General features: G+C 39.4%; 1 long non-coding RNA gene across 3 annotated transcripts in view; it reads left to right on the top strand.

Annotated features, from left to right (window-relative positions):
- The first annotated feature begins 5228 nt into the window (after nt 1-5228).
- The window catches only part of LOC144221841 (uncharacterized), a 100241-nt gene continuing 78513 nt past the window's right edge, over nt 5229-26956 (top strand). For 2 of the 3 annotated variants that reach the window (XR_013332197.1, XR_013332198.1), the window contains exons 1-2: nt 5229-5289; nt 6568-6818. This is a non-coding gene — a long non-coding RNA (uncharacterized LOC144221841). Of the gene's footprint in view, nt 5290-6567; nt 6819-15554; nt 15747-26956 lie in introns of those variants that run through there. The other variant, XR_013332199.1, reaches the window with a different exon arrangement.

Genomic DNA, 26956 nt, shown 5'->3' with positions numbered 1-26956 from the left:
TGAAGACCACACCTGTTTCCTTTAAGTATACAACCTACAGGCTGTACTCATACCCCATTAGACAGAACCTAGGCACATAGCCAAGGGAGGATGAAAAATCTAGTCTGATCCTAGTGAGGGAAGAACAAATATTAGGGACAGACAGCATCCTCACCCACAGAGCTAAGAGGAAAAATGAGACTACATCAGTAGAGCTTACTGTCTATTGGGAGAAAAAAAACATTAAACAAATAATTATACAAGTACATTTTTAGTTATAGCTGTCCTATATAATTACTATGATCATAAGTAAAAGTACAGGTCCTGTTAGGATCACTATGTAATCTGCTGGAGAGGCAGGGATGGGAGTGAGGTTCCATGGAGCACTTTTCTGAGGAAATAGAGCACATGAACACTTTTCTAATTCTAAGACCATGAAAGACCTGAAGAAAGATGAGGAACAAGGCAGGAGAAGATCATCTCCCAGCAAAGGTAATCGAAGGTACATGGTACATTCTAGAGATGATAGCTCAGAGGGAAGTGGGGGAGAAGAAAGGACTCCCAGAAGACCAGAAAAGGAGAGAAAAGGAGAGTGGCTGGAGATGAGTGTGGAGAAGAAATTCAGTGAAGGGTTTTATTAGAGGAGTAAATGAAGAAATTTGCCTTTTGAAAACATCACCTCAGCTGCAAAGTGAAAAGGTATGGGATGGTCCAGGACCAGAGACAGAGAGATTAGGCAGCAATAAATCAAGGGGAAATGGAAATAAGTGGAAAGATCTGAGGTACTCAGCAACAGCCTCAGGAGGGTGACTTCTCAGTTCTTGTGTGTCTGAAAATATCTTTAGTCTACCCTCATAAGTGGATTCTGGTTTGACTTGGTTCAAAAGTTGAGACTACAAATCATTTTTTTTTTTCACAGAATGCTAAAGACACTATTGTCTTCTGACAATCAGTGTTGCCAATGTGAAATCTGATTCCAAACAATCCATTTTCTGTTTTAGGATGTTTTGGGTCTAAAAGCTTTTAGAATTTTCTTGTTTTCCTGAGAATTCTAAAATTTCACTAGTATTTATGTTGGAATTAAAAACTAATTTTTTTCTCATTTGTCCTTATTTTTCCACAGCCAGTGGTACTTATAGTGTGAAGCCTCTTGACTTTCCTCAGCCCTGGGAAATTGTTTTTTTCTTCTAAAAAAATTATTCCTCTCTATTTCCTCTTTATAGAACTTCTGTTGATGACTGCTGGAACTTTTTAGTTTTCCAAAATATCCTGCTACTCTATAATATTTGAGATTGCCATGAACTTTTGGGCTAAGAAACATTGCTTTTGATCTTTTAATTCACTGATTTGCTCTTCGATTGAGTCTATATCCCATATTTATCCTACCTATTGAACTTTTAATTTCACTTTTCTCATTCATAGAATAAAGGTTTTTGTTTTTGAAAAATCAACTTTATAAAGGTGTGATATACATACAACAAGTCATATTTTAAGTAGTTTGATGGGTTTTGACAAAGATATTCATGTATATAGAATATGTACTACTCCAACTGAGATGTAGAACATTTCAATCACTTCCAAGTTTCCTTGTGCCTTGGTGCAGTCAATACTCCCTCATTCTCCTCATATCAGGCAACCATTTATCTGCAATTTATCAATATAGATTTCGTTTTTCATGTTCTAGATCTTTACATAAATAGAATCATATACTATGTAGTCTTTTATTTCTAGCTTTTTTTTAATGAGAGAGAAAGAGAGAGAGAGAGAGAGTGAGAGAGAACAGAGGAGGGGTACAGGGACAGAGAGAGGAAGAACCCTGATGCAGAACCTGATCTCACATGTGAGATCAGGACCTGAACCAAAATCAAGAGTGGGATGATGAACCACCTGAGCCACCCAGGCACGCCTCTAGCTATTTTTTTTTTTTTTTTTTTGCTAATCATAATGTCTGTGTGATTCACCCATATTGTTGCATATAGTAGTAGTTTGTTCCTTTTTATTTCTGAGTAGTAGTCCATCACATGGATATGTTGCAATTTCTTTATCACCTTATCAGTTGATGGGTGTTTGGGTTGTTTCCTGTTTGAGGTTATTATGAGTGAGGCTACTATGAACATTCACTTGCAAGTCTTTGTGTGGATATATGCTTTTATGTCTCTTAGGTAAATACCAAGGGGTGAAATTGCTAGGTTGTATGGTAAATACATGTTTAACTTTATAAGAACCTGCCAAATGGTACTTTAAAGTAACTCTATTATTTTGCATTCATGCCAGCAAAGTATGAGAATTACATTTGCTCTACATCTTCAACAACATTTATTATTTTCAGGATTTTAAAAATTTTACCCATAGGCATGTACTTCATTATGGTTTAAACATGCATTTCCCTAATGTGTAATGATGTCATGCATCTTTCTCTGTGCTGTGTGGACATTCGTATGTCTTCCTTGGGATACATGTTCAAACCTTTTTGCCCATTTTTAAATTGAGTCATTTGTCTTGTTGATTTGTAAAGATTCTGGTTACAAGACTTTTATATGTGTTGCAGATAGCTTTTCCCTGCCTGTGGCTTAACTATTTTATTTTCTTATTTTTTAAAGTACTGTCTTTTGAAGAAGAGAACATTTTAATTTCCATGAAGTATTTATAATTTTTTCTTCTATGGTTGCTTTTGTGTATGATGCAAAGAATTGTTCAAGGTTCTTTTTTCCCCCTAATTGGAAACATTACTTGAGCAAATTTGTTGAAAAGACTATTCTTTCCTTGTTGAATTACTTTGGCACCTTTGTAGAAATTGAACTGACCATATATGTTTAGGTCTATTTCTGGACTTCCAATTTTCTTTTGTTAATCTTACATCTATATTTTTGCCAATATCATACTTTTGCTTTATAGTAAGTCTTGAAATCAGGTATGTCAGTGTATGTCAGGAGACTCAGTGTATGTCATACACTCAGGAGAGAGTGTATGTCCTGTACTTTTATTTTTCAAAATAGTTGTGATTATTCTTGGTCTTTTGCAGTCCCATATAAGTTTAGAATCAGTATATCAGTTTTTGCAAAAAAAATCTGCTAAATTTTGACTGAGATTACATTAAATCTGTAAATAATTTTGGGGAGAATTTACATCATAACAGTATTTAATCTTGCAAGCCATGAACATTGTATATCTCTCCATTTACTTAGGATTTCTCTAATTTCTGTTCGCAGTATTCCATAGTTTTCAAAATCTAAGTCTTGCATATACTTTGTTAAGTAGTTTTTTTGTGTCTTGATGCTACCATAAATGATGTTATTTACATTCCACTTCCTTATTTGTTGCTAATACATATAAATGCAAGTGAATTCTGTATATTGACCTTGCATATATTCCACCAAGGCCATAAGTGGAATTGAACTGGTAGATTGAACACGGTCACAAATTCTTTGCTATTCCTCCCAATGAGAAGTGGGCTCTTATTCTCTGCCTTTGAATCTGGCATGGCCTTAGTTGTGTCTGACCATTAGAATGTGGGCAGAATGATAGTCTTGGATTTCCAAAGAAATTCTAGGCCCTAAGACTCTTTCACTGGGGTTTCTTGGAATCTTTGCTCTGGGGAAGCCAGCCATCCTGTAAGAAGTTTTACTACTCTGAAGCTCCCACGTTAAGAGGCAACTTGTACGTGTTCTGTTTCACAGTTCCAGCTAAGTCCATTCCTCCAGCCACCCCCAGCAGGCATATGAATAAGTCTGTCTTGGAAACTCTAGCCCAGTTTGTCTGTCAGCTGCATATAATCAAGTGACCTCAGCTGATGACACAGGAATAGAAAAGTCACCCCACTGATACTTGCCCAATTTCCTGACTCACAAAATGGGGAAATATAGTAAAATGCTTGTGTTTAGCCACAGGATGGTAGTTTGTTATGTCGCATTAGATATCTGGTACATTGCTAAGGACATATTTTAACTTATAAGATTTCTCATTTGTTTGAAAGGTTATTTTCCTTAAGTAGATTCTTGGTCATTGTTTCCCCAAATGTTTAGTGATTGTCAGTGCTCTTTAAGGATTGGGCAGGACGTGTGACTAGGCAGTCTGTGAATAGCTTGATTTTGTTGTTGTTGTTAAGTTCATTTATTCATTTTGAGAGAGAGCAAGAGTGAGAGAGCACGTGCATGAGCGGGGGGGCGGGGAGGCGGGCAGAGAGAGAGAGAGAGAGAGAGAGAGAATCCTAGCAGGCTCTGCACTAACTTGGGGCTCAATCTCATGAACTGTGAGATCATGACTTGAGCTGAGATCACCACTCAGACACTTCAGTGATGTATTCCTCCAGGTGTCCCTGTGAATAGCTTGATTTTGGATGTGAGGTGTGGGCTCCCCATCACTTTTTGGCAACTTAAATTCTCTGGCATTCTTCACTGCTTTTTTGGCCCCAATTAGATCTTCCGGTGTCAGAAAATCCACCTTGTAGAACAACACCTAAAAATTCTGTACTGGAGACAAGTGCCTGATTTATCTACTCCATTTCTCCTTTTACTTTCTTTCTCTCCTGCCAATGTGCGGGTTTGGAGTCACTTCACTGCTTTTCTTCTTTCTCCAGCTCTAGCACTCATTGCACTCATACAGTTGGCACACTGTTTGGTGTTGGTGCTGGTGGTCGAGGGGCAAACAGCAGTAGCCACTTTTCCCCACTTTCAGGGGAAAAGAAAAAGCTGACTCGTACAGTTTATTCAAACACCACAATTTAATGAACCACTCGGACAATTGTGCCGAAGCCACTTCACTTTTTATTTTTCTTGCCTCTAAGCTTAGGGTCTGTTTGGAATGGCTCTTATTTTTGCAGTGGAGTTATATTATTTCCATACTTAATTTTCCAGAATTCAATTACATTGTAAGGGAAACAGAAAGAAAAACAAAATTTTAAATATGACAGATGATTTTGCCTGTCGTTCTGTTCAAGCAGGTTTGTCCCAGTACAAGCAAATCTCAGAGGGGAAAAGTAAATCTGTTGTTCTCTCCATCATGTTTGGCATCCGTACACCTCTTGTAGTAAAAGCATTCATAACATTTATTGTGACAATAATGATTAAAGATATAGCTTTGTCTTCTTTTACCACACAGCTTCTAAAATGTAAGGGGTTTAACCAAGGAAATATTCTGTTCCAACAAGGAAAAATCACTTGTGCTGGGTGCTTAAGAGATATCTGGATTGTCTGCAGTGTGGCCCTTTCTCAAGAGCTTTTCGAGGATAATTTTTCACTTACTTTTTTAAACAGATGATTGTGCAGTTTTTCTGAAGATGATCTGGTTGACTGGAAGACGCCAAACTTTCAGGTATACAACATGACTTCTTCATCTGGGAGTAGAAAAGATATGTCGTTCTGTCCGTACAGTTCTGAGGGCAAAAGGCACAACAGCCTACCTGTTGGAGTGACAGCTTACCTGACTGTCACCTCCCACCGAGGTGTCTGGCTGCTGGTAGCACCACCTGTTGACAGAGAGACCTCGGAAGGGTTTTTAAGAGGTCTTTTTAACTCTCACTCAGAGGTTTTTACTCCCTTTTGATCACTCTCGACTGACTGCGCTGGAGACTTGGGTTCAGTTTCTAATGTTCACCAGATGCAAACTGACTCGTGACCACCCCAGCACATTCCTGAGTGCTTACTGTAAGAACGGTTGAATTGGAGATCAATTTCTCAGGCTGTTTTTTCAGGTGTTCTAACCCCCTAGAAGGCCCTGGCCTCCTGAAACTATTCCCAACATGATACATGCATAAGGCACTACGTTTAAAGATACAAAAAGTACGGTGAAGATAAAGCTCTTTTCAATGGTAATTTTGATTATAAACAATCTTTATAAACTACAAATTTACTTAGATGCTCTTCTCCTGTTTGTGTTTTAGGCTGGGTGGGGCTTTTGTTGATTTTGTTTTGGTTTTACTGGCTCTTATTCCCCTTCAATTTCCCATCTACTTTGTTCTTCCTCAAATTTCTGGTTAGGTGATGATATGATTTATTTTTTTGGTTTGTTTTTCAGCACAATTATTCTTTATGAGTGAAAATTATTACTATTATTTTCCCCCACAGGCTGAGGGATTTGGGAAAGAGAGGATTGGTAGATATATATTTCAGTCCGGCATCTTTCACTAAACGGCATCTTTGGTGCTGATGGTTTGCAGTCCGAATTCCTAATTCTGGCTTTCCCACAAGGACTTTGCTGTGAGCTTCCCTCGCCATCTTTCTCTGCTTTTTTACAATTTCAGGTAGAAGTCCCACGCCAGCTTTTCTCTCAGAACCGTATTTGCACTCTGGGTATTCTGTTTAGCGGTGCTGCTACTGACCTACCCGATGCATTAGAATAGAAGGGACTTGGGCAAGGCCTCCTTCCTGTTCATCTCCCCAGGGCCTTGTGGGGTGGCCACTGCCTTTAAGTGTCCCTGAGGTTCCCCTTGCCGTAGCTTTCAGCTCCAGTTGCACAGATCTCCTTTCAGTGCTTTGAAAAGAAGTGCATGCCCAGGTTTGCTTCATAGCCTCTTACACACTTCCTCTGTGTCTAGAGCTGCCTCTCCCCCACACCAACTCCCACTCTTGGTTATCATCTTGTCATTTTCAGGTGTCTGCTTCAATGCCACTTCCTCAGAAAGATCTTCCCTGACTCGCCACACGCCCTGGGCCTCAGAGCATCGTATGCATTTCCTCTGCAGCACTGATTTCAATGTGAAATCGTATATTTATTTGTATTATGATTTGATTGCTGCCTTTCCTGTTTGTGACTCCTAGACCCATGTCTCTAAGACCATGTCTGCTTTGCTCGTCACGGTCTTCTCAGCTGTCAGCCTAGTGCCTATATGAATTGCTGAATGAGTAAGTAAAGTGCCAATAACCGTTCAGTAATATTTTTTGAATGAAGACACCGGAATGATGAATGAAGCTGATATTTTTTTCTTTGGGGATTTCTGACATTAATAGTATTATAGTATAAATACTTATATTTATAGCATAGAACGATATGCATTTAGCTATATGTCTACAGCATAAAATATCAACTTATCTAGAAACTAGATAATGACAATTTTAACGTGGGCATTAACGTAAAGATTTCTTAAAGTGTATATTCTATCCTAGTAATATTGTATTTAACAATCTTAACTCACCTACATGTTAGTGAATCACTATTTATAAAAACATCACAAGATAATTTATTTCCAGTCCCAAGGCTTCATTAAGAACATATAACATCAGTGTGAGTCATGGTTCTGTAGGCAACAAGCATATGGCTACATTAAGTTAACTAATATTGATATAATACATACTATGAATTTGAATTAATCTGAACTTGCTTTATGAATTTGTAGAATAGAATATTCTCCCCGTACTATGTAGGCGTAATATAGTACATAGGGTCCACTTATATTGTTAACTCATTCTTTATAAAATTTTAAGATTTTATAATCTTAAAAATCCAATGGTATCTTGTTTATGGTTCTTAGTAAAAAACAAGTCTGTTCTAATTCAATCAGCAAAATGTATGAAGTAAGTCATAGCATTAGAGTCACTATATAACTCATCTGTTCAGTGTAATTCTAGTTTATCCTTGACATTATTAATAGCATCCTCTTTCCCTCCCAAATGTGTCTTAGTTCAAATGACAAACTGTTGGGTCTCCTACATGGGGTCATGAGGAGAGTTGGAAAAATAGATTAAGCTTCCAGGAATGATACCTTGAGGCACACCACAGAATTGGACTGATGAGGGAGCTGTCGTTTGTCACCACCTTGGACATCAGAACCACGCCACAGATCTGTTCTGTGGAGGAAGCTGTCACTGCCACTGACTCCCAAATCATATTTCATGGATTAGAGAGAAAGCCTCCATCACTACCTCTACTTCTGGTGCCATTCACCCCACCAAAAAATGAGTTCCCCATGCAGATCCTATTTTCCCACATGGTAGAAACCAGATAACATGGCTTGCACTGTTTGTAAAAGAGTCTGTAAAGATGTAGTTTTGGGGACTCCACCTGGCAAAGTAAGTTTTACAAGACAGGAAACAACTGAAAGCAAAGAGAATATTGAAAGTATTTTGAGCAGTCAAGATAGATGGATGTCACCCTTTATTTGGACATATATCCATTTTCCAGATTTAAAACAGCAATAGCAAAAAACTATGTTCCTACCTAATAAGGTGACAGTTCCTCATACAAACACAATCTGCACCTTCTTCCCAGATGAGGAGACTCTCAGATTATTTAGAATAATATTTTCTAGGTTTAATATATGTAATGATAATTATATTTCCTCAATTCTGCCTTGATATATATTTTAGTAAAGTAGTTTTTTAAGTTTTTTTTATTTATTTTGAGAGAGGGAGAGAAAGGGAAGGGCAGAGAGTGAGATGGAGAGAATCTCAAGCAGGGTCTATGTTGTCAGCATGGAGCCCAGTGTGGGGCTCGATCCCATGGACTGTGAGATCATGACTACAGCCAAAACCAAGGGTCAATGCTTAACCAATTGAGCCACGTGTCTTGATATTTTCAATATGTGGACTAAATTATAAAGTAATAGTAAGTATACTAAATACTATCAAAATGTACTAAATAAATCAAGGATAAAACAGAAAGCCTGTTATACTTTCTGCAAATTGTCTTCAGTTGATGTATGTAACTTTCCTCACCAACAACTAACGATTCCAATTACTTTTAGCTTTAGCTCAGTATTGGCTCACTTAACTGGGGCTCTTTAGTTAGGAATCCTATTCCTTAGGATTTGTGCCCTTGTTGGCTCTGCTTCTATGAGGATGCTCTAGTTTTCTGTTAATATTTACTAATGCACGTAGAAATACTAAGGAGACACTCTACGGGAATCCTTGTGTTAAGGAAATATTATTTTATGTTTACATTGTGTAGTAGTGATTCTTCCTTTTTAAACCAGCTTAACCCTGCAACCAATATAGTAATCCTGTTGTCTGCTTTGTTATGTGGTTTGAGATGCTGTTGTGTTTCTTGGTGCAAGTATTCCTCCTTGAGTACTAAGATCCTTAACCCAGTGCAGTTGGCAGGGACAAGGATGTGAAATATAAGAGAATAGTGGGCCATTAAGGGAATAGTGAGAAGTGCCACTCCCATTTTCACTTTGTTGTTCTTAAGCTCACATGTTCTGTCCATGGCTGAAAAAACACTACGTATTGGTGACTATTTTGTACATGTACTGTATTCTACAAGATCCCCTCACTTTTGTAAGGTATCTCCCAATAAGCATCAAAACTAAATCTTTAATAAGTCACTTCACTGCTTTATGAATCCAACTGCTTCTGGTTAAATCTTAATATATCGTAAATGCATCAATCTAAGGTCCCAATAATTTTGCTATAAAATAAGATCCCTAGCTGGAAGCGATGTTATGTGAATTATAGTGACAGCAAGTGAGCATTTGGTAAGTCCACAGATGGTGTTGCTGGCAGAAGCTGGGTAGACAAGATAGACAAATCTATATCTAGAATGTATCAATTTCAGAGAGGACAGATTCCAACACTCACCATGTTGGAAGAGGCCCTATGTAATTAACCTGCCATCAGGTGGCTGGTTATTCCTTTTGGGGTATGGTACCATATGGCAGGGCTCATGTTTGTTCACTGTCGCTTTCAAACTGGGCACTCAGGAGAAGTAATACCTAGACATCTAGGGGAGAGGAAATCTAAGTTGTTAAGCGCATGCATGAAACAATGACCACTTTTTATCATGAGATATTGATTTAAATTTATATGTATTTATATTTCAATGATTACTGAGTGACTGTGGAAAGAGGTTAATGAACCCGCATGGCAGGTCATCTTGTCCAACCATCTACTGACACCTTTTATATAAGGTATCTGTCTTTTTGTGTATTCACATGGAACATAAACTGTCACAAACTGTAACATAGTCTAAAAGTCTAGATGGGTATTTTCTCTGATCCTTTTTTATCACTAATTCTACAGTCTTATTCTCCCCAAAGCCCCGACTCACTGATGAAATTATTAGTTATTGTCCATAGATTAATGTAGACCTGTAGCTTATCTCCCTTTCCAGATAAATAGATCATAATGAGTACTGTTTGGAGTCCTGTCCACTGGAAATATTTATTTTTCTACACTGACCATTAGGGCACCCCTGAATGAGATTGTCATGATATAGTAGTCCACTTCTATAGGAGAGGTAATTGAGCTGCATTTAAAAAGGACAAAGAAATATGGCTACATGATGTGGGCCAGAAGAATACTTCTATAACATAGAGGTTCCTATAGGGTGTTTCTTAGTATTGTCATGTCCATCAGAGTTGATAGAAAACTGGGGTATTTTTCTTCTCAGTCACCTAGTCATAGAGATTTCTTACTGAAGCAGAGGTGTGGTTTGGGAGAATAATAGCAACTTGGCAGGAGTAGATGCACTGAGAATATGAGTCATCTGCTCTTGCAACTTGTGTTTTCAGGACCTACTTGAGCTTGTTCAAATATAAACAGTTTCCTAGGGATGATGGAATGCTGCAGGGAATAGCTGGCTATAGCTCAGTAGATGAGATAACACATATTCATGGTGGGCAGCTTAATGTCTATAGTCATGTGGTATACTGTTCTCAAACATTCAGTCTCTACCAGGGTCTAATAGCAAACCAAGAGTTTCTCAAAGGAAAAATGCTATCGTTACTAACTGAAAAAGAGACTGTACTTTGAAATTTGAGGAAATGTACTATAGCATAGATATTCTAGAGAATTTTCTATTGCTCTGTACCACACTCAAAGCTTAAAGACTTTCATAAGACCAGTTAACTACCTGGAGGAGCATAACCAAATGTCATGTGTATTTTCTACAAAATAACAAAGAATTGAGCAAGCACAGCTTCCTTTTCTTAGTGGTAGGGGATGTATAGTGCAATACTTTTCTATTATGTTGGTGGTGACATTTCAAGAAGTTCTGAGATCATTGGTCTGTAGAAATTTCACCAAAGTAATAGTTTTTTGTATTTTTCTTATCTTCTATCTTTTTGATATGTATGGGGCATATTATGAACACATCTAGTATACTTACTCTTCTGGTGCACTGAGTTGCATTAGCCCAAAGTTGTCAATTTACAGTCCTCTGTGACGTTCTGTGGAATAAATGATGGCACAGTTAGTGAGTTCACATTGCTCTTAGGTAGTGCAGCCAGTGAAGGTGTGCATCTATCCATGCCAGATGAAAACAAACTACACCTAGTATTTTCTATTTATTGAGACAGAGAAAAAAGAATTGGTCAGATCAATGGCTACATTCCAGCTACACTCTAGGTGCTGAATTGATTTTCTCTACCAAATTATAGCATCCTTATCATGTGACAGCCCAAATTAATGTAAAATAATTCTTTGTCATTGTGCAAGATCCATCTCTCTTCTGCAAAGTCCAGATAGGTGAACTTGATGAGAATATGGTAACAGTCAGATGATGACATTAATCTCTGTGATTACCCCAGGTATATGGTATTGCCTTTGATTCAACATTTTGAGAGCACAGATACCTTTTGAGGCATGTGTTTGGTCATTTCTACCATAATTTAAACTTTTATTATAGGGGTCAAAGGCCAGTATGGAGGGTTTTCCAGTTGCTGAGTATTTCTGTTCAAACTCTATTTTGAGAACTGAGAAATATTAACAAGATGGTTTTGTGGAAGTCCCAGATCTACTTTAAGAGTGACTAAGTCTGCAAAACTCACTTATCCCCTGGCTCCCATTAGCTTGTATTCTGACCAGTGGGCCATAGTAAAAGCTTGGGTTTTCATTGATTAACTAGCTCGGAGCCAATGTTCAGTAATCCCTAAAAGTGTTTTTCTTTCTCTCATCCTTGCAAAATGGCTGCAGATCCCATTAGAGAATGATGGAAAAAAGACTTATACATCATTTACATGTGAGGCCATTTTAGGGTCACTTTTCAAGTGTTTTTTGAGCTCCCTCCTTCATTGATAGGCTTCCAGGTCTGAAATTATTTAGATCTGGGCATTGGTTGTTGGGTTTGGACTCTATCATGGCAGCTCATTTTATGCCTTATGTTCTTCAAAATTCTGAAGCTCTTACTGTTTTGTCATTGTGTACTTTTTTTTTTTTTTTATCAAAAAGGTTCATAGTGGGTTGCTCTTATGTTTTTGTACTGGAGATATCTTGTCCAATGAGCACTGCCAAAGGTCACTTTCTTATGAATCATATGATTATTGTGCTGGCCCAATTGCTTGTTACCATATCCATGTTCACTTTTGCTTTTGAAGTTAAGAACTACTACTAGATTAACCAAGATCTCCTAATCAGAGAGCCCGTTCCCATGATAGTGTCCCTTGCCCACAGAAAACAGCACTTTTCAAAGATGTTGGCTTCTACTCACCAATGCATTTTTCAATGGTGTGGTGAAAGGAGTTTCTTCTGGGAAACCCTTTCAAGGGTCACAGTCTGTGTGTGTGTATATGTGTGTGTGTGTGTGTGTGTGTGTGTATAGTTGGCAAATTATAAATATTTACCAACATTCATATTTATATCAAATCTTTGTATTTGTTCCTCTTTACAACCTCAGGCAACTTCTTTTACATCTTCATTTAGGGAAGATCACTATTGAATTCAGATTTCAGTGAACCAGTTGAGCAAAACTTTGAACTCTAACTACCTGACTTAGCATACAGACTCTAGAATCTATAATAAGTATACTCATCTCAGTAACTCAGACCAATCTGAATTTATGCTCATTGGCCTGGATGTGGTTTCAGCTCTGTGTAACAAGCTACTCCAAACTCAGTGCCATAAAACGTGTTGTTAAGCTCATGTATTCTGAACATCACGAATTTAGAGAGTGTATGGTGGGGACAGGTCATGTTTGTCTCATGGTGGTTTGAGGCCTCAGCTGGAAAGATTTGAAAGCTGGGATGTGGTAGGGAGCTGAGTGAAGAACTGATTATTTACCTATCTGGTGATTGATGCTAAGCCTCTCCCTGGGACCTCAGCTGAGACTATGGGTTAGGAACTCTACATGTGGTCTCTTCATGTAGTTTCTTGGACTTACACACAGTATGATGTCTAGATTCCAAGGGTAAGAACTCCAAAAACAAGGCCAGGTGGAAAGTATTGCTCTTTATGACCCAGCCTTGAAGTTGTATAACTTTACATAACTTTACTTTTCCCACAAGCCCACTCATATCCAAGGGGAAGGAACAAGAGAATTCAACTCTTGATGAAAGAAGCATCAGAGGAGAGCATATGGGATGGAAGATATTGTTCTGCCATCATTGGAAAATCTGCCTTCCTCAAGCATGGTCAAACTCCATTCCCACATGTTATTTCCCAGGTTTTGGATGATACGAATTAGCAAAATTTTGCTTACTTATATGTGTGCATATTCATGTGTGTAAGATTTCTCTTTTGTAGTTTGACTTTGTAATAAGCCTCTGGAAATTTCTAATTATAAGCCTGTAGGCAATGAGGATTCTCATGGGAGGAGAGTGAGGAGAAGTAGATTTTCCTTATAAAATAATTGCCTCTGTCTAGGCCATTACATGGAATTCAAGAAAAGCAGGAACTGCATTATTAGACAGATCAGAAATGGCTCCATGATATTAGGAAGTTTGGGGTATGGTGAATCATCAGACTCCTCCCATATGTCTCATTTTTATTATTAGGGGTCTGAGAAGAGGTACTACTCTTCCCTAAATACCTTCATTTTTATATAAGAGAAGTGATGAGACTGTGAAATCAGCTGTTGTAATTCAATAATTCATTTTCAGTTATAATAGTCTGTGGCCACATAAGGTATTCTTTTTTCCCCCCCACTTATTTTATTTATTTATTTTTTTACAAATAGTTTATTGTCAAATTAGTTTCCACATAACACCCAGTGCTCATCCCCACTAGTGCCCTCCTCCATGCCCATCGACCCCCTCCCCCCCACATCCATCAGTCCTCAGTTTTTGTCAGCATTCAAGAGTCTCTCATGGTTTGCCTCTCTCCCTTTCCCCCACCATTTCCCCCCTTCTTCTCCCCCTTGTTCCTCAGTTAAGTTCCTCCTAATCCTCCTATACGTGCAAACATATGATATTTGTCCTTTTCTGCCTGACTTATTTCGCTCACATAAGGCATTCTTTTTAAGGGCATATATAGTTTCATGAATGTAACTTGATCCCGGTTATGGTCGAACTTTAAACTTGTCTGTATTAGAGTTCTTGAGAGAAACAGAAACGAGAGAGAGAGAGAGAGAGACTGCGTATGTGTATATGTATTATGGATAACATATACAATGACCAAATATTTGGGATACCATGGCTTAGTCAAGCTGACACATAAATTAACCATCACACTGTCTTTTTGTTCCCATCACAATTAGAAATATCCGGATGGATCGTCACTCTTCTCTTCCATATACCTGCCTACACTTGTACAACTGCAGTCCTGCAGTCACTTGGTCCCTGCCAAAGTCTTGCCATTGGTAGGCTCCTCATCCATCCTTGATCAAGTGATAATTTAAGGAACTTTCTCTACTGCTGTCATGGTCTGGTTTCTCACTGCCTTTTCACCTGACCATGTAAGATAAGCAGCCATACATTCTCATTTCCCCCAAAATCTGTTGTCCATCACTGTATCTGCAATTAATTATTATCCTGGTCAATATTCTTGTTTCCAAATAATGGAATTCACTCTGGCTACTTTTAGCTGAAATAGATTTAATAAAGGTTATTAAGTAGCTCACTGGATAATTGGGAAGCCTAGAGAAAACTGCTAAGTTTCCATAAGTAAAGGGCAGAGTCACACTAAAGAACGAGCCTAATGAGGGAATTGTCATTATTGCTGCCAGCTTCAGAACCATGCAGCACAACAGGCCTGCAGGGAAAACTCCTGGGCTCCAACCCCATGGGTGGAGGTCAGAGTGTATGGCTTATCGCTTATATACTAAAGAATGGAGTGGAAGCAGCTGATCTTTTTAAAAATTCTAGTTTGAAGGAATAGTCATCCTGAAGTGTTGAAAACCTAATTTCAAAGTGGTGGCAACAGTGCAGAATTGACAATGATATTTCCAGATTAGAGTATAGGTATTGCCTCCCTCTTTAGAGCTGTGAAGTAAAAGTGGCCATTGTAACTACTTCTTCAAGCAACAAAATGCTCTTGGTTGTAGTGGTGGGAAGGATTCTGAAATGGCCCCAAGACACTGTCCCGTGATGCATAGACCTTCCAAACCCCCTTCCCTGGAGTGTGGGTGGGGACAGGGAATGTGAGGGGGTACCTCTCCAATGACTGGGTTACTAACTGACCTTGAGTTGATCACAAGGGTGATTATCCTTGGTGGACCTTTCTTCATCAAGTGAGCTCTTTAAAAGAAAGTAAAGCTCCCATAATATGTTTTTCTGCTAGTCTTAAAGACAAGCTAACTGCCAAGTTGTGAGAGAAGGAGGGCACATGGCTAAAATCGAAATCCCTCTGGCTGCAAGCCAGTGAAAAAATAGGGATTTCAGTTCTATACCAGAAAGAACTGAGTTGTACCAATAACCTGAATGAGCTTTGAAGAGGGTCCCAAGCTCCAGATGAGAATGTGGCTTGACTGACACTTTAATTTTAACCTTGCAGGACCCTGAGCATATATGCCCTGCTGAACTTCTGACCTACTGGAAATGGGAGGTGAAAAATGGTATTGTTTAAGTCACTAAATGTGTGCTAATTTGTTCTCCAGAAATAGAAAACTAATACACTTGTGGTTAGGAGCCATCATTGAGAGAATTTTTAATCACATAAAATGCCTCTCCAAATCTGTTCACTTTGTATTTGCTTTGGGAATGGAAGCTTTCTCAGAGATAGGGGATAAGAAGAGAATAAACTCAATAATACATCATTGAATCCACTGAATACCTCTCTTATTCAGGTATAGAATTCCTATTTTTTTTAAATTTTATTTTTATTTTTTTATTATAGTGTATTGTCAAGTTGGTTTCCATATAGCACCCAGTGCTCATCCCAACAAGTGCCCTCCTCCATGCCCATCACCCAATTTCCCCTCTACCCCACCCCAGAATTCTTATGTTTTGACTAGTGATTTACACAAAGAAAACCCAGATTTTAGGGTTAGTCAAAAGGCCTGCCTCAGAGTTCCAAGACCTCTTACAGAACTTGGTCCATGATGGACACGTTTTAAATGGAGGCTATTATCACTATAGTCATATATATATATATATGTACACATATACACACATACATACACGTGGATATATGTATATGTACATGTATACATCCTATGTATGTATACTTCATATATAATATATTATTACCAAATACTTTTTATAAGACTCTACAATTTAGAAGTTCCTACTACATATATGCATATTCCTGAGCATAAGAATCTTTCGTGTTAAGAACCCCATATCTTCTGTACTTCCTATCAATTTCCAAAGGAAAAAAATTATACTGCATGTTTTTCTCCTATGTCCAAATTTATTTTACTGAAATAAATGGAGGATGGATGGTAACATTAGTATTTTTGTCTTTCTTAATAACTGAATCATATTTTCAAATGATTGATCTGATTCACCAACAGATGATTTGATTTGAAATATTGTTTGAAAATACCTAATGGCTGTATAACAGAATGTTTAACCACGCTTCGTAGACCTCTCCCAATTTTTAAGCTTCAAGATGTTGAAAACCTTTATATCCTCTGCTACTGTTTAATCTAATCACTTAGAAGTTAGAAATTGTTCTTGGCTGTGAGTAACAGAAACCAGAAAAACAGAAGCTTAAACAAATGAAGGTTTTTATTTCTTCACATTATGTGATGTCTGGAGCTAGGCATTATGGGTTTGTTATGGTAGGTCCCCGCTCCGAATGTAATCCAGGCCCCGTCTGTGCTTCCGCTCAGCTGTCCTAAATGGATGCTTATTGCCTCCTGAGCCTAAGCGCACTGCGCCACCTCTGACATTACAGCTCCTCTTTAAGAAGAAAGGAAGAGGAGTAAGGGCAGAGGAAAATATTTGTTAGCTGTGTCTGTGCTGCCACTTTTAAAGAGGTTTCCTCTGAGTCCCAACCAGTGACATCCATTTATGTCATTGGTCAGGACACCTGGTGGGTTCTGTCTGCAAGGGGATACTGTTAAGAAATTTAATGAGTTAGTTTGGTTTTTTTTTTGGTCGAGCACTTGGTGTCCCAAATGGAAGAAGGTAAGAATGGAGAAAATCATGAATTTTTGCCATGTAGAGCATAGACAAAAATTCGTATTATTGAAAGAAGAAAGGGAATTTGGACTGTTTGAACTGGCAAGCAGGAAAACAAACTATTTCAACATACATCAGTGGTAGAATTGGATACTGTAAAACACTGCGACAATACAATAGTATTGCCTTGACACTAAAATGTTATAAAAATCTTTGGAATTATTCAAACAGGAAGTTACAAATACATTACATTGGCAGAGCTGGCTTATAACTAAAATGGTCAAAATCTCTTGTACCTTTTATGAGTTCCTTGTTAACTGTCCATCCTCATTAAGTACAGATTTTGAAAGATAAGTATTTATATACTCATTTTTTTTCTAAAGCAAAGATAAATATTAGTATTCTAATTCTTATGGGCATTTATATGTCAATAAACCAGATTGTCTTATGAAAAAAAAGTGATAATAGATTGGAAAACATGAAAAATTTCAGTACTGAGATGTGTGCTCTATAAAACTTGAGTATACAATTTCTTGAACAGGAGAACAGTTGATCTAGCTGTGAATAATCTTTTTGGTACAAACTCGGGACAATCAAATAGTTTGTTTTTGCCTACTGAGGAGACAGCTTAATTTCAGTGGAGTACAATTTTGGGGGTAGGGAGATGGTGAATGAAACTGTAAATACTCCTACTTCATCACCAATAATCATTCAGCATATCATCAACAACAACAAAAATCTCTACAAGATGTCATTTTCCACACCTACTAAAATATAGCTAGTCTGTTGACAAGCATGTAAAAAATATCTGTGTCTTTCGCTGCAAAATGGGACAAACAATTGTACCTACAGCTGTACTTATTGAGTTGTAGAAATTAGAAGAGTTAGTATGTGAAAATCACATAGAATGGTATTGGTACATAGTAAATGCTACATGAGTTTGCTATTAGTTATTAAAGCAGATCCCAAAATAGGGTTAAGAGCATCCGTTCTTTGGATGGATTTAGTGTGTGGCCTATCAACTGGTGATTTACTCTTCCTGGTGAGGCTGAGGAATGGTGGTTTAAAATTAAATTCTACCTCCCCGTGTTTTTGTTGGCAACGATAAGGTCATTTCACTTTTATCCGCTGTGGGTCTAAGCAGGATTGTTGGAAAAGGATCGAAGGACGGAGTTACATTTACTGAGTTACTAGGAATTAGCTTTCCTCATTGGACCCTCCATTTCCTCTACTTATTTATAAAGCCTCTATTATCCTTGTTGGTTATAACTTTTCTTTCTTTCTTTTTTTTTTTTTTTTTGCCTCTAAGTTTCAAGGCTAAAATTCCCTACTAAATGTGCTAAAGAGAAAGAAGTCACTGCTTCCAAATGTGTGCTATACTCTTAAGCTCTCAAGCTACAGGGAGGCTGCTATTGCAGTAGATGTTGGTGATTGTTGGACAGCAATATCTTAACAGAAGCAAAATTATAATACGGAAAGTACGAAAGGACATGGAATAAAATGTCACATTTCATAATATGCTCTCTCTATTCTGTACAAAGTGTCCAAGTTCTGGCAAGACCTTTAGGATGGTTGAGGGAAGCCCTGTGTTTAGAGAACTGGGGCCAAGTCTCAGTTCTGTCTCTCACTGGTTATGTCACCTTTAAGGAACTTGGCATCCAGGAGGATTTACGCTTGACAGGGGTCCACCAAGCTTCTGTAACAAACAGCACCCCAAAGACATTGGCTTAAACAAAGTAGATGCTTATTTCCTTCTCTGCAGAAGCCCAAAGATAGGAATTCCATGTCTGGGTTTAAGGCATCAGTTTTTGTTATGGCCAGTGGGGAGGAAGCAAAGGGCCAGGAGCATTCACTTAGTCTGTTGAAGCGAAAACCACATTCCATTGGCCTTAACCAGTGGCCTCATGCTAATATGATAGAGATCTGTAGCTAAGAAGCCATGTGACCAGGTAAAACACTATTACTGTGAAAGGGGAGGATGGATACGGAAGGATAACTAGTGATATGCTTTATCTGCTCCACCTACCTCACAGTATTTTGGAGAAGATAAAATCAGAACCCAATAGATAATGCACAGGACTGATTTTAATCACATTTTCGTAATATTACCAATATGCTGTGTGAGCATTCCACTCACTGATTGTTGTAGGTAGGAAGGCATGAGCTCAAACAAGGAGGTTGAGCTTAAAGGAATCTGTAATTCCTCTGCATAATTGTATAAAGGGTATTTTGGGTGGCGGGTTGGGAAAATTTTATAGATTAGGTTGGCTTTGGTAAGGTGAATTTTGTTTCTTCTTGACAGCATGCATATATGTATTTCTTAAAGGTGACCGAGAGATACACAGGAGTAGAGATAGAGAATACAGAGATTTAGCTTCACCTTACACTTACAGAGTCACCCTGTAGTAAACAGGATATGGAGCCCTGGAGCCCGGCCCAAACTGTCTTCATGTCTCCTGTTCTGCAGTGCGATATTCTCAGAGTGATGCTGTGGATTATTTATCATATGAATCATCCTGACATGGATGCATATAGGTCTGTGTGTGTGTGTGTGTGTGTGTGTGTGTGCGCGTGCATTGGGGAGCAACGTGGTGTAGTTGGGACAAATTCTACAGTAAATATAATTAATCTATGGAGGGGGGTCCTTATTCATACAGTGAAGGATTATGGAGGGAGATCTCTCTGAAGTCTTCAAGAGACAGAAAGAAGACTAGGAACTGGATTGTGTCCACGAGGAAACCTCTATCATGAGTTTAACATCCTCTTTCCTTGGACTCTGGGAACAGTTGTATTCAGCATCCAGTTGTATATATATGCCCTCTAATATATATCCCCCACTCTTCATTATAGTCTGTTCACATAGTAGCCTTGTGTTAACAGTGACATAGGGAGTTAAGGAATGATGTGGCACTGGGTAGCCTGGTTCTCTGTGACCTCATCCTTGGAGGCTAGCATCACCAATGGCTGTATTATTGCAAAGAAAAAGAGTAGTCCTCTACCTCCCCTAGTTCCTCTAGTTTCTCTACTAGTTCTAGTAGAACTAGTTCTAGTTCCTCTAGTCAAGTAGAGTAGAGACACAGGTTATAGCCACGTGGCTTCTAGAAAGGAAATGAGACAAACCTCAGATTTAAAGATAAATACCTATTTATCTAAAACAAAATGGGGGCATCTATCATATATAGGTTGGAAGGGTAAGTGTAAATATTAAAAGAAAGGGTCAAACCAGCTTACTAGAGGGAGGAGATACTTCCAGGGAGCAGACACCTAGGTTATAAACACAGTTAGACAAGACATCATGGCAAGTCTAGGGTGGCTAAGTGAGCACACTGGGGACTTTCTGATCCTGGAGTCCAGGTTACACTGGAGGAATGATGTGTTAGATGAAGCACACCTGTGATTTAGGAAGAAAACCAGGACCTGGGGTAGACCCCATGGGCAGAGAGCAAGTAGCACAGGAGTGTCTGAGCAGAAGTGGGCAGTCGGGAGGGAGCAGTGATCACATTGTGAGCTCTGCCTTTCTACCGATGCAAGTCATGTGTGACATTTTAGAGGAATGTACCTTCACAAACTTGTGGTCTCAAAAGTGAATGGAAATATTTTTTTGGTTGAAAATTTTCCTTTTTGCCTTTGAATTGGCATCCCTTGATTATGGAGTAGAGAGAAAACTTTTCCAACAATACTTAGATCTCCTCTGGCTTTACAGGTGATAAATAACCCACTTATGTATATTCTTTATGTTCCCTGTAAGAGAACATCCTTGACTCCTGCCATCCAGCAAGTGTTTCCCAAACGTCCCTGATTAAAAGAATCACCTAGTTTCATCCCAAGCCAATTTAATAAGAATCTGCAAAAAAGGGAATCTAAGAATCTGCATTAAAATTTTTTTTTGGTTTAAGTTTATTTATTTACTTTGAGAGAGAGAGAGAGAGAGGAAGCACACAAGTGGCAGAGAGGCAGAGAGAGAGGGACAGAGAGAATCCACAGCAGGCTCTGCACTGTCAGTGGGGAGCCAGATGAAGGGCTCGAACTCACAAACTATGAGATCATGATTTTAGCCAAAACCAAGAGTCAGATGCTTAACCGACAGAGCCACCTTGGCACCCCTAGGGATCTGCATTTTTAACAAGGGTTCCTGTTAGCCAGGCACATCTGGGAAAGAGGGTATTCTCTCAGTGTTGGTGGCACACTTAGAATGTTGGGGTGGTTTTGGGTCCAGTCACTGGGTGTAAGTGGGTGGGATGTGTGATGAGACTGGAAACCAGGCAGAGAAATGAAAGCTAAACAGAGATAGGGAATGTAGAAATCCAAAATGTAGTAGAACCACATGAGTGAGTTACCTAGTTCTTCACCTTTGACATTTGCTTTCTGGGTTTCTTTTCTTCATATATAAAACAAAGGCTACCCTACTTGTAGAGCTCTGTTGGGAAGAGACCCTTAGGCTCATCACAGTCTCTGCAAACGAAGCAGATCTACTTGGATTTGCTTTACTCACTGGGCTTCCATACTACATTTCATTTAAATAAAGTGTTAAGTACAGTCTTTGCAAAGTTTGAAAACTGCCACACTAAATGATTTCTAAGGTCCTTACAGCTCTAGGATAGTAAAAGTTCACGTAGCAGCAATGCCAGCAACACACATCATTAGCACAGAAAAGAGTACCAGGGGCTTAGGATGCAGGCCACATTTTAAGGCCTAGTTGTTGGTTTTTTGTTTGTCTTTTTGTTTTAATATTAACTCCTGCTGTTCAAGCCCCCTGGCTTCTTTGTTGTGGGCTGACATTTAACTGGAGCGGAAATAATCGTGGTATCTCCATGAATGTAGCAACTCAACTCAAAGACAAAAATCTACCCCAAAGATTGTTTATCAGTGTGTAAACAAAATAATGACTGGTTAATTGCCTGAATTTCCCCCCTTTGCACTAGTTATTTTAGAAGCAAGTAGTTACAATCCAATGTAAGCTGTGTTGAGGGCATATGACTGCTGTGCTTTCCAAAACAGATGTAGCCAGCTTCAAGCCAGGTGCCTTGTGGGAGAGCTTGTCCAGAGTTTAGAGATGCCACTTTCCCTACCTGGGCATTGCATGCTAGTACATCTTAGAAACAGGTGTCTGTTTACAAATTAATGTAACTTCTGCCTTGCTACTCATGCTTCAACCCAGGGGAAAAGACTGCTAATTATATGTGGCAAAATTTGGATTCAAGTCCAGCTCTGTGCTCACTGTGCACGTTGGACAAGATCACCTGTCTTATCTAAAGTGAGGGATAATAATATCTACTTCGCAGCACTGTGAGGATTAACTAAGATAATGTATATGGAAGCATTTTGTAACTCGCATTTATCATGATAAATAATGGCACCATATTCAAGCAAAGAGCACTGGGGAAGAAAACACTATTAAGTTCACAAGCTAGACTAATGCTTTTAGGTATAATCAGACATCATGTGTTAATTAACACATCCATTCATTCGTTCATTCACTCACTACTTCCTGCCTGTATAGCACCAATCCCTGTGAGAAATAAGAAATAAACAAAGAGGGCATAGTTAGGTAAAAAGTACATTTAGGGTTTGATGATCATGCAGTTCAATGTCCTTTGAGCCAGTACTGTGTTCCTCCCTGTGGGAACGTACCCTATTAAACCCTGTGTCTCCAGTGGAGGGGCACAGAGTCACGGAAGGTGGAATGTGGCTCTGTAAGTCTGAAAAACCCAGAGGGCATCCATAACTGGCCCCCAACTTGGCAAGTGAATGTTGATTGAACCCAGATTTTAAGTTAAGAGATTTCATGTTAAGGCCACTTTCCAAAATGTTCATTGTAACCACACTCAAGAATGTCTTGCCTGGATGCTCAAGAGTCTCTCAAGTGCCCTGAGTAAAGTGCACAGTATCTCTTCAGGGCTGAGCCCAATTTGGCCTTTCGTAGTAGAATGACTAGACCAGCAGAGTGATGGTCCCCAGAGCTCTCATCCCCTAAAATTAAAGGAAAAATGACCTTTGAAGTAAAAGAATAAAGCTGGTGTGCCTCCAATGAATATGTTCTTTTAAATAGTAGTAGAAAATACAAGTGACTTAGTATGTATATGTATGGTTGTGTTGAGAAAAGATGCAAGATGAAATAGCTTTAGGTATCAGACATGGATGGATTCAAGCTGCCTGTTGGAGTTAACTGGGCCACCATGCCCTTTGGTTTCCCTGTGTCACCTGTGTCAGGATTAGTCTCCCACATACCCATCCTGTAGCTCAGTGCTTTTACTTACACATGGCTAATCCTGAACTTGCTTTTCTTGCTTTCAATAAATGTCAATAAAAACAAATGTAAGCTTGGCCTTAGATAATCCCTCATAGGAAGGCTGAAATTGGATAGTACCTACTAGAGTTGTCCTGTCTGACTGTAACCCTTTTATTTTTAACGTTTCCCTTCTCTCAGAAAATGGTGACCGTGAAGATGATAGTTTTTTCTTCTGCTGAGTGTTCCTCTCCCCTCCCCCTTCCCTCTTTCTGAAGGGCTCTTAGGTCATACAAGAGCACCGCACATATTTTGCAATCTGAAGAGATCAAGCAAGGACAGAGGGCGAGGTTTCCTGCTTGGGGAACCCTCCAGTGCCACCAGCCTTCCCTCTGAGCCTCCATAAGACCTTCTTGAGGCCTCCTGCCATTTTCTGTGCCATTGACTTTGATTAGATCCAGTGACTCCTAGTGGGGGAGGCCCTTCGTGTGTGTTTTTCCTCTCTGTGTTAGAAAGACTAGCAGGCAGCACGTGGTGTTGAAGTGGGTGCCTTGTGGTCTGTTACTAAATGATTCCTCAGGGAAAGGCCATTTCCTTTTTCATAGACTTGGGAGGCAAAGTCCTCTTGCTCTGGGCAAGTGTTACCCATGCCTTTGGTGTCACCTGTGCCTTTGTTCTATGCTGTTCTGTAATCTCCCTTCGTTGTTTATCTAGCTGTGTTTTTATAGCTCTTAGATAGAGACTAAATGTATATGTCATTTGCTGTTTGTTCTTCAACACTGTATTAGTATAACATGGGTACTACTCTCTTTAAAATATATATATATATATATATTTTTTTTAATAGGCTAGATAGACTTACAGTTGCATAAATGTTATATGAAAAGCTTATGGAACTTGTTTAGGGATCACGCATTTCTTATGACTAATCTCTGTCATTAATTACAAACCTTGTACTAATTCTAAGACTAAGGTTATCCTGAACACACTGTGATGACCACCTCCCTCATGTCATAATAATAATGACAGCTAACACTGGCTCAAGATACAGTGATTTAGAAAGTACTTTCCTATAAATTACCCATTATGTTCCTCATACCAGTATCAATGTCATTTTATGGATAGAAGCCCCGAGGTTTGGTGAGGATAAGACATTTGCCCAGGATCACCAGGGGGTCCATGAGGAGCCAGGATGCGAGGCCAGGCTTCTGACTGTAGAGCCACGGGGCTGCACAACCCCTACAAGTTTCCAACGCTTCTCCAAGAGACTGGCTCCAAGAGGAGCCAGTCAAGACTGTGTGGTGATACACTTACCAGAGTAGACATCAAGGCACTGTGATTTGGTTATAATTTTGCTGCCTGTACTTGTGTGATCCTGAGGATTTCTTAACTCATCTGGGCCTCAGGTTCCTCATTTCTAATAGGAAGAGCTTGACCAGACCAGCGTCTGTCAGCGAGATGTCTTCATGTAGGCATTTCAAAGGTTTTGCAAGTGCGTGACTGATGGCATGGAGGCAAAGGCTGACCTGTGACCATTCTTAACTCCTGTTTTCAAATTTCTGAGTTCACATAAAGAGCATCTTAGTTCAGCTGTCCTAAGTGTGAACTTAAAATGTATCATTGGAGAAACCAGACTGCTATACAGAGCCAACAGAGATGTTGAACACTAGTTCTGTAAACTTTATCCCTCACATGATTTGGAACACAAAACAATTAAAGTTGAAGAGGCCAAGGATGGATGGGGGTTGGAAGATTTTTTTGTTTTAAGAGAGAGTTGTCAATATTCTGTCAGTATTGTTTACCCAGGGAGGGGGTAAAAGTGGGTGCTTTTCCCTCACCCTGTGATCAGTGAGCAGGGTTTCAGGGAGATCACTTGGAGTACTTGCTTTGTACCTCCTGCAGTTTGGGGAGACTCCTGGGACCTCTATTTGACTTTACCCTCAGAGACCTAGCACAGTGGCTGGCTGAAGCACTCCAGGTAGAGAGGAGGGTGTGGTTTAGGATGTGGCTGCTCTTCCTTGAGTGAGACACGAGAAGTACATCTTCTTGTGGACCAGATGAAGGTAAGAAAGAAAGAGCTAGCTTGGGGTTGCCTTAGATTCTGCATGAAAGAGCTACCTAGGGATAGCAAGGCAACCTCAGTAGAAGAGCCTGGAGGTATGAATTGATGGAAGACTCATTAGCCGTCGGTCTAAAGACATTGACTTGGGGCGCCTGGAGGCTCAGTCGGTTGAGCGTCCGACTTCAGCACTATGGTTTATGAGTTCAAGCCCCGCATCAGGCTCTGTGCTGACAGCTGTCTGGAGCTGCTTTGGATTCTGTCTCCCTCTCCCTCTGCCCCCTCCCCCACTCACTCTCTGTCTCCCCCCAAAATAAATAAACATTAAAAAATATTAAAGACATTGACTGGGTACACCTGGTGGCTCAGTCAGCTAAGCATCCCACTCTTGATTTGGGCTCAGGTCATGATCTTATGGTTCAAGCCCTGCATTGGGCTCTTTGCTGATGGCATGGAGACTGGTTGGGATTCTCTCTCACCCTCTCTCTCTTTATCCCTCCCCTCCCCCTAAGTAAATAAATAAAGTTAAAAAAATAAAGACATTAGGGGTCCCTGGGTGTCTCAGCCTGGTAAGCGTTCGCCTTCGGCTCACATCATGATCTCAGGTCTTTGTTAGTTCAAACCCTGTGTCATGCTCTGTGCTGACAGCTCAGAGCCTGGAGCCTGCTTTAGATTCTCTCTCTTTCTCTTAACAATAAATAAACATTAAAAAATTTAAAAAAAGACATTGACTTGCCTTTGTCATGGGAACAGCAAATGCAAGTTCACAGAAGTGAGAGTCTTCCAAGAACTTATGACAACACCTCAAGAGAGAAAGAGGCAACTTTACATACTTACTGGGCCCATCAGGGCACCTGTTGAGTAAAACTTTTCTTGCCCCTTGGCCTCTCCCCTTGATCCTTTAGTCCTGGAACTGTCAGAAACTTCATGAAGCTGGGGGCTTCATTTAGCTGGCAGCAAACCAGATAGAAGAAAATGGAAAGATTGGAAGCTAAAGAATTAGCCTATATGAATCTCTCTGCTACTGGAGCTTGGCCTAAAGCAGGAGGCAAAAGCATAAACTTTGAAGGGCATTCAGAATTTTGGTTAGACTGGACTCATCAGACTAATTACTGACCTGAAATTGTTTGGAGGAATGCAGTGAGCAGAAGACTTTCTTTTTTTCTTGGTTAACTCTGGGAAGGACCAGAAAAGGCTGGCTCTATATTGCATCCAAAGGAAATGGAACACCAGCCCCAAAGAATGGACATGGGCTGAGGGGCAGTGGGAAGAAAGGAATAAAGTCATTTTCTGTTACTTTTCATGGGCCCTGAATATCAAACATAATGGTTAAATTTATACACTAAAAATAATACTATGTTTTTGTTGTTCCCAATAAATTGATTTGAAAAAGTTCTTCAATTTCAAAAACTTGAGAATCGTTAAAACTCAGTGATGTTGAAAGCCACTTCCAACACTGGCATCAATACCAGTTAGTACAGAGTGGAAAAAACGTGGCAGAATGTTCTTCCCCCCCCACCCCCCCCTGCTTCCCCATTGTCCT

Source organism: Crocuta crocuta, unplaced genomic scaffold (genome assembly GCF_008692635.1).
Source record: "Crocuta crocuta isolate KB4526 unplaced genomic scaffold, BGI_CrCroc_1.0 scaffold151, whole genome shotgun sequence".
Lineage (NCBI taxonomy): Eukaryota > Metazoa > Chordata > Mammalia > Carnivora > Hyaenidae > Crocuta > Crocuta crocuta.
Note: the sequence above shows the minus strand (reverse complement) of the source record. Positions and strands in the feature narration are given on the sequence as shown.